This window comes from Canis lupus, chromosome 4, assembly GCF_048164855.1.
Source record: "Canis lupus baileyi chromosome 4, mCanLup2.hap1, whole genome shotgun sequence".
Taxonomy (NCBI): Eukaryota; Metazoa; Chordata; class Mammalia; order Carnivora; family Canidae; genus Canis; species Canis lupus.
Window position 1 is genome coordinate 80572725 of NC_132841.1, and position 11974 is coordinate 80584698.

Genomic DNA, 11974 nt, shown 5'->3' on the forward strand with positions numbered 1-11974 from the left:
TTTTTATTTTTATCTATCAAAACTTTTGAAATTGACAAATGAAAAATTTGTCCATTAAAGTTTACTGTGGATAATTTTACCATCTTTACAGTACAGTGTAAAATCTGAAATGTTAAAATCTGAGTCATTTTAATTCAATTTGAGATTGAAATAAATATTGCCGAAATAGGAATATATTCATAAAAAAAGGATAACATACCACAGAAAACTGAAATTTGAAGTTATTTATTTATTTGTTTATTTGGCAGGGGGGAATACCATTAATTTATTATAAAAGAGAGACATGGAGATTATCTACATGATGAAAGATTTCACTGTTTCAGTGGAATACTCAGCTTCATGTATGCTCTTTCAATAATGATTTATTTCAGTCTACATACTTTCTGAGAATGTCACCACTACTTATCTCTAAATAAGTAATATCCCTTGTCATCTAGAATTGCTTTGGTGCCTCCATATTTTGGGAGAAGTACTTTATTTCTAACTTTGATGCTAACTGGTTGAATCTCTTCCTCTTTTCTCTTAAAGCCCAATCCAACAGCTACTACTGTTGCTTGCAATACTTTTCCTTGAGATTTTTCTAGAAGCATAATCCCTTCTTTGGCTACAGTAGAGGCTATACTCTTTGCAACTAAAACTCGGTCAAACAGGGGAAGAAACCTTCTAAACACATGTCCTGCTATGATTCCAGCCACTACATTTCATACTCTGAAGACCCACAGTCTGATCCTTGGGCTGCGTGATCTTGAAGCTTTTTCATATAGAATGATGTTAGATAGCATAAATTGGAGTTTTGTTGACCATTGCAGAAATTACAGATAGCAAATTAAAAGCAAGTTGATTAAAAGAGTTAAATATAAATATTGTTAAAGAAAATATAGGTATTGACTAACATTAAATAGGATGGAGTTATCTGTAAATGACACATGGATAGTTTGTAAAATAGTACATACTATTTGTTCTAAATTATTTCATTTATATGAAGTTCAAATTTTCATAAATCTAATCTACAATTCAGAAGTCAGGGTTATTAAGCTACTCTTTGATACTAGTTTTGGATCTTTGCGAAAGGTATTTTTCTTTTATCAGTTGACTCTATTGTGAGATTTTAGTACAGGATGGTGGCACCAGAGGAAGACTGGAAAGCAGGAAGAAGGAGAAATTATTTGCTCCAATTTTTTTCTTTGCTTTCCTAACAGACTTACCATAGAAATGGCTCTTTACCCGAGCAGTGATTGAATAACCACTTGAATAACCTCAGGTTATTTTTCTGGCACTTCCAGAAATCGCATCATTACGTTGTGTATGCATGTGATTATAGAGTCCAACACATCCCAAGATCTGCATTCAACAAGCTGGAGACCTGGGAAAACCTATTGGGCTATTTCCAGTATGAGTCTAAAACTCAGAAATGAGTCCAAAGGCCTAAGAGAGACTCAGAAATGAGTCTAAAACTCAGAAATGAAAAAAAAAAATAAAATATAAAACTCAGAAATGAGTCCAAAGGCCTAAGAGAGACTCAGAAATGAGTCTAAAACTCAGAAATGAGTCCAAAGGCCTAAGAGAGACTCAGAAATGAGTCTAAAACTCAGAAATGAGTCCAAAGGCCTAAGACTCAGAATTGTAGTTCCAGTTCAAAAGCCTATAGACTAGACACCCAGGAAAAATTGGTGTTTCAGTTTGAGTCAGAATGCAAGAAAAGACCAATGCTTCATCTCAAGGCAGTCAGACAGGGGTTCCCTCTCATTCAGCTTTTTTGTTCTATTCAGATATTTAATTAATTCTATGAGTCCCTCCCACACTAGGAAAGGCAATCCAATTTACTCAACTTACCATGTAAACCTTAAACACATTAAAAAACATCCTCACAAAAACATCCAAAAATTATTGAAGTAAATATCTGGCATACTAAAGTTGGCATATACAATTAAGCACTATATCCGTTCTTCAAGTTGTAGATACTAACAACCGAAAGCTTTCTTCTTTGTTACTCCAAGCAGTAACTTCTTCCCGAAGTTACTACTTCATTGTTCTCTCATATCCCTGTTACATGTCCATTTCTCTAATAGCTCATTAAATCCACATATTAACCTCTCTGTTTTGACATACCTAACTCAGATTTTGCTTTCCGGATGGGGCCTGGCTCGCTCAGCATAGGTTCAAACAGTGGTCCCAGAAAACGACCCTTAAAAATGAGATTTAGGAATTCATTTCCAGGTATACTTGGACTTGATATCAGTAACAGCCAATGAGAAATGGGATATTAGCAACTAGTGACATATGGTAGCATTATGAATAATTAATTATGAGGCAAGAGTCTGGATGATCCAAGTACTGATGCACCTGCCTATTATGGTAAGAATAATGAGGACCAGGGCTGTGGGCCAACAGGATGGCTTTTTCTGACCCTTCTGGAAAGCTTAGAAGTCAATACAGTGGCTGTCTGGAGGACTGTAATTGGGAAACAATATCATGAGAGTTGTTCAGATTTTTATATAGTTCATTTCCTTAATCCGATTAGCAGATAAAAATATTCATGCCCTTTGTGAAAATGTATCAAGGAGTAAAATTGCTTATGCTCTTTTCTTTATGTGTTTCATATTTCAATAACATTTCCAAAAAAAATAAGATGTAAGACTGAAATGAAGAGGGATGAAAAAGCTGACAATTTGAGTATAAAGAAGAATCATGACAGTAATGGTTTATAGCAACCTGAATTAACTAAAAAATTACATGAAACCATAAGAAGAAAGAGAAAATGTGGAGAAGGGTTATTTTTGTAGTGATAGGCCTGTTTACAAATGGACAATTGGTGGCCTTTTAAAATCACCATTTTTTAAAGATTTAGGCAAAGATAATCTAGAGCTATTAAAAATCATTGTGTGAATGAATGTTAAGGAACAGATTGTTTACATGGTCTCAAGAAATAATCCCATAGTTTACTTCTTAATTACAAATGAAAAATATACCCTCATAATAATGAAATCTATCAGTCTCCTCCTTAACTAAACATTACATTTTCCCATCACCAATGTGGGGCCATCTGCTATGCATGGTGTATGCAAGTGTTAAACAGCATCACCCATTTAATGCTCTTTCCAGAAATTATTGACTGAATTGAGTCAAAAGGAAATAGATCGACTCACAATGCAGGACACTATTCTCAGAGTACCTACTGCTCGGTACTTTTCAAAAGTTTGCTGTCATGAAGAACAGAGGCAGCAATGTAAATGAGGTAGGTTGGTGGAGATAAATGAGACTTCACAGAAACATGCAATGAATGAACCTAGACTAATAAATTAGAAGAATGAAGGGAATTGCAGAGCCAGCCAAGGAAAACTAGGAGGATATTTTGTTTGGTTATATTATAACATCACTTGATTTTCATAGGTAATTTATAGATTACATAGAAGCTAATGGCCTTCATCCTGAGACCTATATGGTGACAGACTCAGGGGTAGAAGGTCCTCACATCCGCAGTTATTTGGGAAAAGGAGAGATAGAAGAGGGACAAGTGTGGCAAGATAATTAACATTTTATGTATCTGTTTGAAGCCAAATGGATGGGCGTTTGCATAGGCATTTACTATGCATTTGAAATTTAATAAAATAAAAATAAATTATTTAATTAAAAGTACACACACACACATACACACACTTATTTTTTCCCTTCAGAGCTTTTTCATTTCAGGTGTAGTAAGGATAGAAAAGTATTCAATAAAAAAAAAAAAAAAAAACCTTTAAAACCAATATTTTGCCATCACAAACTTCCTAACAATTTCACACTTTAAAAATCCCTAAAACACACACACACACACACACACACACACACATACTTCACTGGTAAATACAAAATTTCTCACATAAAAAAGAAAATTAACATGCAGAATTAAAAACTAGAGATAAGATGTAAAACTACATTAGTCCTTTTTGCTAATTTTAGCCTGTTGATAAAAATGTAAATGATGGTCGCAAAAAAGAAAAAAAAAAAGCATAATATGCTTCCAGGCCTTATATTTGGTTTCTTTACCAAGACTTCACTTTTTTCTTACATTATTATTCCTTGGAGTTAGTTCCTTATAAACATAATAATTAATTGGCTTAGCATTTTGATATCTCTACCCATCTGAAGTTAATATATGAGTTCTAGATTTATATACAGGCTAAATCTCATGGAAGAAAATATGGGAATGAAATATTGCTTCAAGGTGAAACTTAACATAGTTGAGAACTTAAATTATATATTTATTGTTTTGAAAGTATTAAAGTTTTTAAACATCCTATTTATTTTTTAAGATTTTATTTATTTATTCATGAGAGAGGCAGAGACACAGGCAGAGGGGGAAGCAAGCTCCCTGCGGGGATGCTGATGGGGCACTCCATCCCAGGATCCCAGGATCATGACCTCAGCCAAAGGGAGACACTCAACTGCTGAGCCACTCAGGTGCCCCCACCATGGTTTGTCTCATATAGACCATGACCTACATATAAGTAAGATTAAGAAATTCCAAAACAGCACAAACATATACCCATAATCAAGAGAGAAAAGAATCAATAGAAGATTTAGAAATAACCAGACAAGATCTTAAAATTAAGTATGAAAAAATATTAGTTAAAATTTTTGGAAAATTTGGCAGCCCGGGTGGCTCAGCGGTTTAGTGCCGCCTTCAGCCCAGGGCATGATCCTGGAGACCCAAGATCAAGTCCCATGTCGGGCTCCCTGCATGGAGCCTGCTTCTCCCTCTGCCTGTGTCTCTGCCTCTCTCTCTTTCTCTGTCTCTATGAATAAATAAATAAAATATTTTTAAAAAATTTGGAAAATATTGCTACATACTTAAACAGATGGCAATTTTCAATGCAGAAATGGAAACTATTAAAACCACAAAGGAAAATGGGAGAATATATATATATATAATATATAACATATATATTATATATATATAATAATAATGTTAGAAAATCATTACTGAAATTCACAGTGAATTAGATGCAATAGAAGAAAAGGAATCGGTCAACTTAAAGCCAATCTATAAAATATCAAAGATGAGGAATAAAAATAATACAAATTATAAAAGAATACAGAGATCTGTAGAAAACATCAAATGTTCTAGCATACATTTTAATTGGAGTCCCAGGGTTCAAGACCTATTTAAGAAAACAGAGGCCAAGAATTTTACCAAAGTGTCATAGTGACTCAACTCAGAAATCCAAGGAACTTTGTCCAAAGCAGGATAAATACAAAGAAATCAAAATAGGCACATCACAATCAAAGGGCTGTGAACTAAATATAAAAAGGAAATCAAGACAAATGCTTTAGTAAGTGGGGAAGGACACAATCCAAATAAAAAAAAAAAAAAAAGAAAAGAAAAGAAAACTAATGCCTAAAGTTTCATCAGGAAAAAAAAAAAAAAAAAAAAAAAGAAATCCGAGAAAGAAGACATTGGAATTACATCTTTAAAGTGCTAGGGGCAAAATAACCTATTATATAAACCTAGAATTCTTTTTTTAAAATTTTAATTACAGTTAATATACAGTGTTATATTAGTTTCAGGTGGACAATATACTGATTCGGTAGTTCCATACAACACCTGGTACTCATGAGGATAAGCGCACTTCTTAATCCCAATCACTTATTTCATGCATCCCCTCCTCACCCACTTCCACTCTGGTAACCAAAATCAGTTTGTTCTCTACAGTTAAGAGTCTGTTTGTTGGTTCGTCTCTCTCTCTCTCTTTTCCCTTTGCTCATTTGTTTTGTTTCTTAAATTCCACATGTGAGTGAAATTATACGGTATTTGTCTTTCTCTGACTTATTTCACTTAGTATTATTCTCTCTAGCTCCACTGATGTCATTGCAAATGTCAAGATTTCATATATATATATATTTGTTGTTGTTGAGTATATATATATATATATATATATATATATATATATATATAGCATTTTCCTTATTCATTCACTTGGGCTGGACAGTGAATGGGCTGTCCAGTGGACACTTGGGCTGCTTCCATAGCTTGGCTATTATAAATAATGCTGCTATAAATGATGCTGAATGTGTCCCTTCGGATTAGTGTTTTTGTATTCTTTGGATATATAGTAGTGTGATTCCTGGGTCACAGAGTTCTCACAGAACATGGAGCAGTTTTCATTCCCACTAACAGGGTACAAGTAAACCCAAAATTCTTGATGTTAGAAAATAATTTTCTTTTTTTATGGGGTTTTATTTTTTTATTGGAGTTCAATTTGCCAACATATAGCATAACACCCAGTGCTTATCCCGCCAAATGCCCCCCTCAGTGCCCATCACCCAGTCACCCCAATCCCCCGCCCACCTCCCTTTCCACTACCCCTTGTTCATTTCCCAGAGTTAGGTGTCTCTCATGTTTTGTCACCCTCACTGATATTTTCACTCATTTTCTCTCCTTTCCCTTTATTTCCTTTCACTAATTTTTATATTCCCCAAATGAAGGAGACCATATAGTGTTTGTCCTTTTCCGATTGACTTATTTCACTCAGCATAATACCCTCCAGGTCCCTCCACGTCGAAGCAAATAGTGGGTATTTGTCGTTTCTAATAGCTGAGTAATATTCCATTGTATACATAAACCACATCTTCTTTATCCATTCATCTTCCGATGGACACCGAGGCTCCTTCCAAAGTTTGGCTATTGTGGCCATTGCTGCTATAAACATCGGGGGCAGGTGTCCCGGCATTTCATTGCATCTGTATCTTTGGGGTAAATCCCCAACAGTGCAATTGCTGGGTCTAGGGCAGGTCTATTTTTAACTCTTTGAGGAACCTCCACACAGTTTCCAGAGTGGCTGCACCAGTTCACATTCCCACCAACAGTGCAAGAGGGTTCCCCTTTCTCCACATCCTCTCCAACATTTGTGGTTTCCTGTCTTGTTAATTTTCCCCATTCTCACTGGTGTGAGGTGGTATCTCATTGTGGTTTTGATTTGTATTTCTCTGATGGCCAGTGATGCGGAGCATTTTCTCATGTGCTTGTTGGCCATGTCTATGTCTTCCTCTGTGAAATTTCTGTTCATGTCTTTTGCCCATTTCATGATTGGATTGTTTGTTTCTTTGCTGTTGAGTTTAAAAAAATTTTTATAGGTCTTGGATATTAGCCCTTTATCTGATACATCATTTGCAAATATCTTCTCCCATGCTGTAGGTTGTCTTTTAGTTTTGTTGACTGTTTCTTTTGCTGTGCAGAAGCTTCTTATCTTGATGAAGTCCCAATAATTCATATTTGCTTTTGTTTCTCTTGCCTTCAAGGATGTATCTTGCAAGAAGTTGCAGAAAATAATTTTTAAAATGAGGCAAAATAAATATATTAAAATTAATTTGAAGAACTCTAATTTGTCTCAGGAGAACTGCAGAATTAATGATGCATATTTCTTTTTGTTTTTTTTTTTTTATTTATGATAGTCACAGAGAGAAAGAGAGAGGCGCAGAGACACAGGCAGAGGGAGAAGCAGGCTCCATGCACCGGGAGCCTGATGTGGGATTCGATCCCGTGTCTCCAGGATCACGCCCTGGGCCAAGGGCAGGCGCCAAACCGCTGCGCCACCCAGGGATCCCCATATTTCTTTATTCTGAAGTTAAATGATACCAGACAGAAGTCCAAATATATAGGAAGGAATGAAGATAAAAATAAAAGGTAAATACTTGAATAAGTATGACTAATCTGCTCATTGAAAGACACCATAAGAAAAATAAATGCATAAGACACACATTGGGAGAACATATTCATTATAGGTATATATGAGAAAAACACTTATTGCCAAGATATATAAAAACTTGTATAAATCAGTATTTAGAAGATACCCACTGAATTTAATAAATAAATAAATACATAAACAGTACAAAATTTGAACATAATTTCACCAAAGAACATATACAAATGTTGAATTATCACATGAAAAATTATGAACCTCATTAGTTATCAAGGATATGCATACTGAACCACAATGGATTATGCTTTAATACCACTAGAACAACTACGATTCAATAGACTTACAATGGAAAATGTTGGAGAGGATGTAGAACAGGTTAACTTCTTATATATTGGTAATGGGTGTGTGAAATGTTAAAACTTTTGTGTTTAAAAAGGAAACATAGGGATCCCTGGGTGGCGCAGCGGTTTGGCGCCTGCCTTTGGCCCAGGGAGTGATCCTGGAGACCCGGGATCGAATCCCACGTCGGGCTCCCGGTGCATGGAGCCTGCTTCTCCCTCTGCCTATGTCTCTGCCTCTCTCTCTCTCTCTCTCTGTGACTATCATAAATAAATAAAAAAAAAAAAAAAAAAAAGGAAACATAGTTATATGTCATGACAAAGGAACAGTTTTCACGGAGAAATGAAAACATGTCTATAGGATATCACTCAGCCTTATTCATAATAAACCAAAAAACATTCCAACAACTGGGGATGATTAAAAAATTCTGATATTTTCATATACTACTACCTCAATATAAATAAATGTCAACTACTGATACATGCTGTTACATGAATGAATTTCAAATATAAGCTATCTTGAAAACATCATGTTGAACAAAACAGGCAAAAATCATGAGTCATCTATATATTAGTTATCTGTCATTGCTTTTCTATTTAAATGAAAACCTAATGGGTTAAAACAACAATTTCCTGTTTAAGTGTCCGTGCGCATCAGGAATGTGAGCACAACTTAACTGGTACCTCTGACCTAAAGTTTCAAACTTTGCAGTCAATATTGACTGGGGATGAGGTATTTGACAGCCCAATAGTGGGAAGATCTGTTTTCAAACTCACTCATGCGGATGTTGGGAGGAGTTGTTTCCTCGTGGACTGTTGGACAATACTCTTCCCTCAGTTCTTTGCTGTGTGGAGCTTTCAGAACATCAAGGCTGGCCTTCTAGGGAAGTAGCAAGAGTTCACAATGTAGAAGACACAGTCTCTTCATAATCTAATGTTAGAAGAGACCTTCTTTTGGCTTATTCCAGTAACTAGCTCCAGCATATACCAAGGGGCGGGGGGAAATGCATCAGGGCATGGATATTAGGAAGTGGGAATTGTTAATGGTCATGTTAGAGACCATCTATCACTCCTATGATTCCATTTATATAAAATAAAAGGACAAGCAAACTTAGTTATGCTAAGATTAGTAAGTGGCAATGTTCAATGAATGGCAGGTGAAATTTAACTGGAAAGAATGAAGGAACTCTTTCTGGGTTATGGAAATGATCTCCATCTTGGTGGTGGTAGTAGGGTATTTGCAACCTTTAAAATTTAATACATTGGTGAAACTGAAACATAATATGTATATAATACCTTTTGTCATTTATACTGAAACATATATTTTCTTTTGTCATGCTTTCATAAACTTATGAAAACAAAAACAATAAAATTAAATATTTGAACAATTTGAATATTATACAACTGATAAAATTATTTAAAGGATAGCAAAATCTCAATGTATCCCATTGGATTTTCTGCAAGAAGTACCTATCAACTTTTCTGCTGAAACATACTTTTACCATAGCATATTTTTTCTAAACAGAAATATTTCACTAGGTTTCTAGTCTTGTCAAGAAAATATAATAAGAATATCTGTTAAAAGAAACTACGGCAACATTTGGCATATATTACTAGATCACAAATTTTATTTTTAACTTAAGTGTGCATAGAGGTGGTATTCACTACATGTTTATGTGTGAATGGATGCATATATGTGTCTGTCACAAAATTACAAACTAAATATAAAAGGGTAAATAAATACATATATTAATAATGCAGTTTCCTATTCTTACCTCACATGTACTTTCTGTTCTCAGCCCATTGCAAAACCTCCCAGCCTGTCAACCTCATACACATTTGTGATTTTTGTTCTGGTTATCTTTTGTTACATAACAAATGACCCTGATTTAAGGTATGAAACCTTGTTTGATTACTGTTATGGTTTCTATGCATTGGAATTCAGGGAGGACACAGTAGGGATAGTTTGTTCTTGCTCCTCAGTGAATAGGTTCTCATCTGAGAGGATTCGAATACCTGATGGTGACACAATGATGAGAGATGGAATTAACTAAAAATTTGTTTCTTTAAAATGTCTGATGATTGGACTGGCATTGTTCTTAGGCTGGACTCAGCTGGGACTGTTGATCAAAGTACCTTGTGCCATTTTTATGTGGTTTGTAATTCTCACAGCCTGAAACAGGTGCCAGAAAAAGGAGCATCTGAGGCGGCCCATTCAGAAAGATAATTCTAATCATGCAAGTTTGCCAGAAGACCAACATGAAGCTTTGGATGTCACCTAGCACTACTCCTGCTACACTATATTAACCAAAATCAGAGGTCTACTTCAAGAGGAGCTGACAAAGACTCCAACTTTCTATGGGAAAAGTGGCCAGAAAGTTGTTTCTGTTGCTGCTGCTACTACCTTGTATGGTAATATAGCACTCACCTAAGGTCACTATGTGCTGCCCAGCTTTTATCCTGCCTCTAGAGATTGCTTATAGTAACTCTTTGCTCTTACATCAATTCAAGGGGTTTTCTTAATTCTCTGCCAATGCTGTTCATTATTAGACCCTTTACTACTGATTCTCAATTCCTTGAGTTACCAGATTATTTTGTGTTCTGTATATGGAAAAAGCATAACTCACCTCCTTATCATATTGACATCAAAATGACATTACTTTGTGCCCTGAATGACCTATATAGATCTTGGTTTCATTTTACTCTCCTCCACTCCCTGCCCCAACCTATATCTTAATGAGTCCTTTATAGAAACATCGTTGGATTCTGTTCAAATATTCTATAAGCATTGTGTTTAATGAAACTAAAAAATTATAGTCTACAGATAACAGTGTTATATCCAACACAATCCAGCTCCCTTCCTCCTCATCACCCTTCAGGAAAGGGTGGTTATTTGAAAATTTATCTAAACACTCAAAATAACCTTAAAAGCATTTACATTCTCAAGAGATTACTCTGCTATACTTCCACAGCTCTCCAGTCTTTTGCATCCTTGCAAAAGTGCCTACCTTTTGTATAATACGTCTGTAATTTCTTTCTATAAGGATCAAAAAGAGGCACATTTCTATCTGTTGAGAGTCTATGCTACCTAGTATTCATGGACTTCTATCCCGGTGCCATATAGCCTCACAAAATAAACAACACAAAGTCCTCTGTGTGTGATTCATATTCTTTCCTCTGACAACACAGCAGTGATGAATATGAACCTCAACTTGATAGGATTTGATAAGAAAATACAGCAGCTTGTTTGTTTCTTTAGATAAAATAGATAAGTGTTTGACAATCTAATAAACAAAAAATGCAAAGCTACAAATGAAAACAGAACTTGGAATGAGAAATGCAGTATACCAAGTGATATGATGAAGAAAAACTATAAAAAAAAATAATACAAAGTACAATCTATGCCAGTACACCAACAATCTAGCTGATTTTTATTTTTATTTTTTATTTTTTTTTAATTTTTTTTTAATTTTTATTTATTTATGATAGTCACACAGAGAGAGAGAGAGGCAGAGACATAGGCAGAGGGAGAAGCAGGCTCCATGCACCGGGAGCCTGATGTGGGATTCGATCCCGGGTCTCCAGGATCGCGCCCTGGGCCAAAGGCAGGCGCCAAACCGCTGCGCCACCCAGGGGTCCCATCTAGCTGATTTTTAAAAAGATTTTATTTATTTATCCATGAGAGACCCAGAGAGAGAGAGAATGGCAGAGATACAGGCAGAGGGAGAAGTAGGCTCCATGCAGGGAGCCCGATGTGGGACTCCCATCTGGGGCTCCAGGACCACGCCTGGGGCAGAAGGCAGACGCTTAACTGTTGAGCCACCCAGGTGTCCCATAGCTGATTTTTAAACACGATTTTAATTGTTCCAAAAAACATCAGAGACTATGTTAGCCATGATTTGTGCACGTGTGTGTGTAATTGTGAAAAATATTTGAGATTAAAAAAACTGAATA

The 11974-nt window shown here is 35.6% G+C and overlaps 2 long non-coding RNA genes and 1 pseudogene across 4 annotated transcripts in view; 1 reads left to right on the forward strand and 2 right to left on the reverse strand.

Annotated features, from left to right (window-relative positions):
- Positions 1-2259, reverse strand: part of LOC140632718 (uncharacterized) — an 18984-nt gene extending 16725 nt beyond the window's left edge. For all 3 annotated transcript variants that reach the window (XR_012030398.1, XR_012030399.1, XR_012030400.1), the window contains exon 1: positions 2110-2259. This is a non-coding gene — a long non-coding RNA (uncharacterized lncRNA). The remainder of the gene's footprint in view (positions 1-2109) is intronic.
- Positions 1-11309, forward strand: part of LOC140632721 (uncharacterized) — a 24945-nt gene extending 13636 nt beyond the window's left edge. Inside the window, exons 2-3 of the long non-coding RNA XR_012030404.1 lie at positions 7435-7666; positions 10193-11309. This is a non-coding gene — a long non-coding RNA (uncharacterized lncRNA). The remainder of the gene's footprint in view (positions 1-7434; positions 7667-10192) is intronic.
- Positions 368-1311, reverse strand: LOC140631684 (10 kDa heat shock protein, mitochondrial pseudogene; annotated as a pseudogene).
- Positions 11310-11974: the final 665 nt, after the last annotated feature.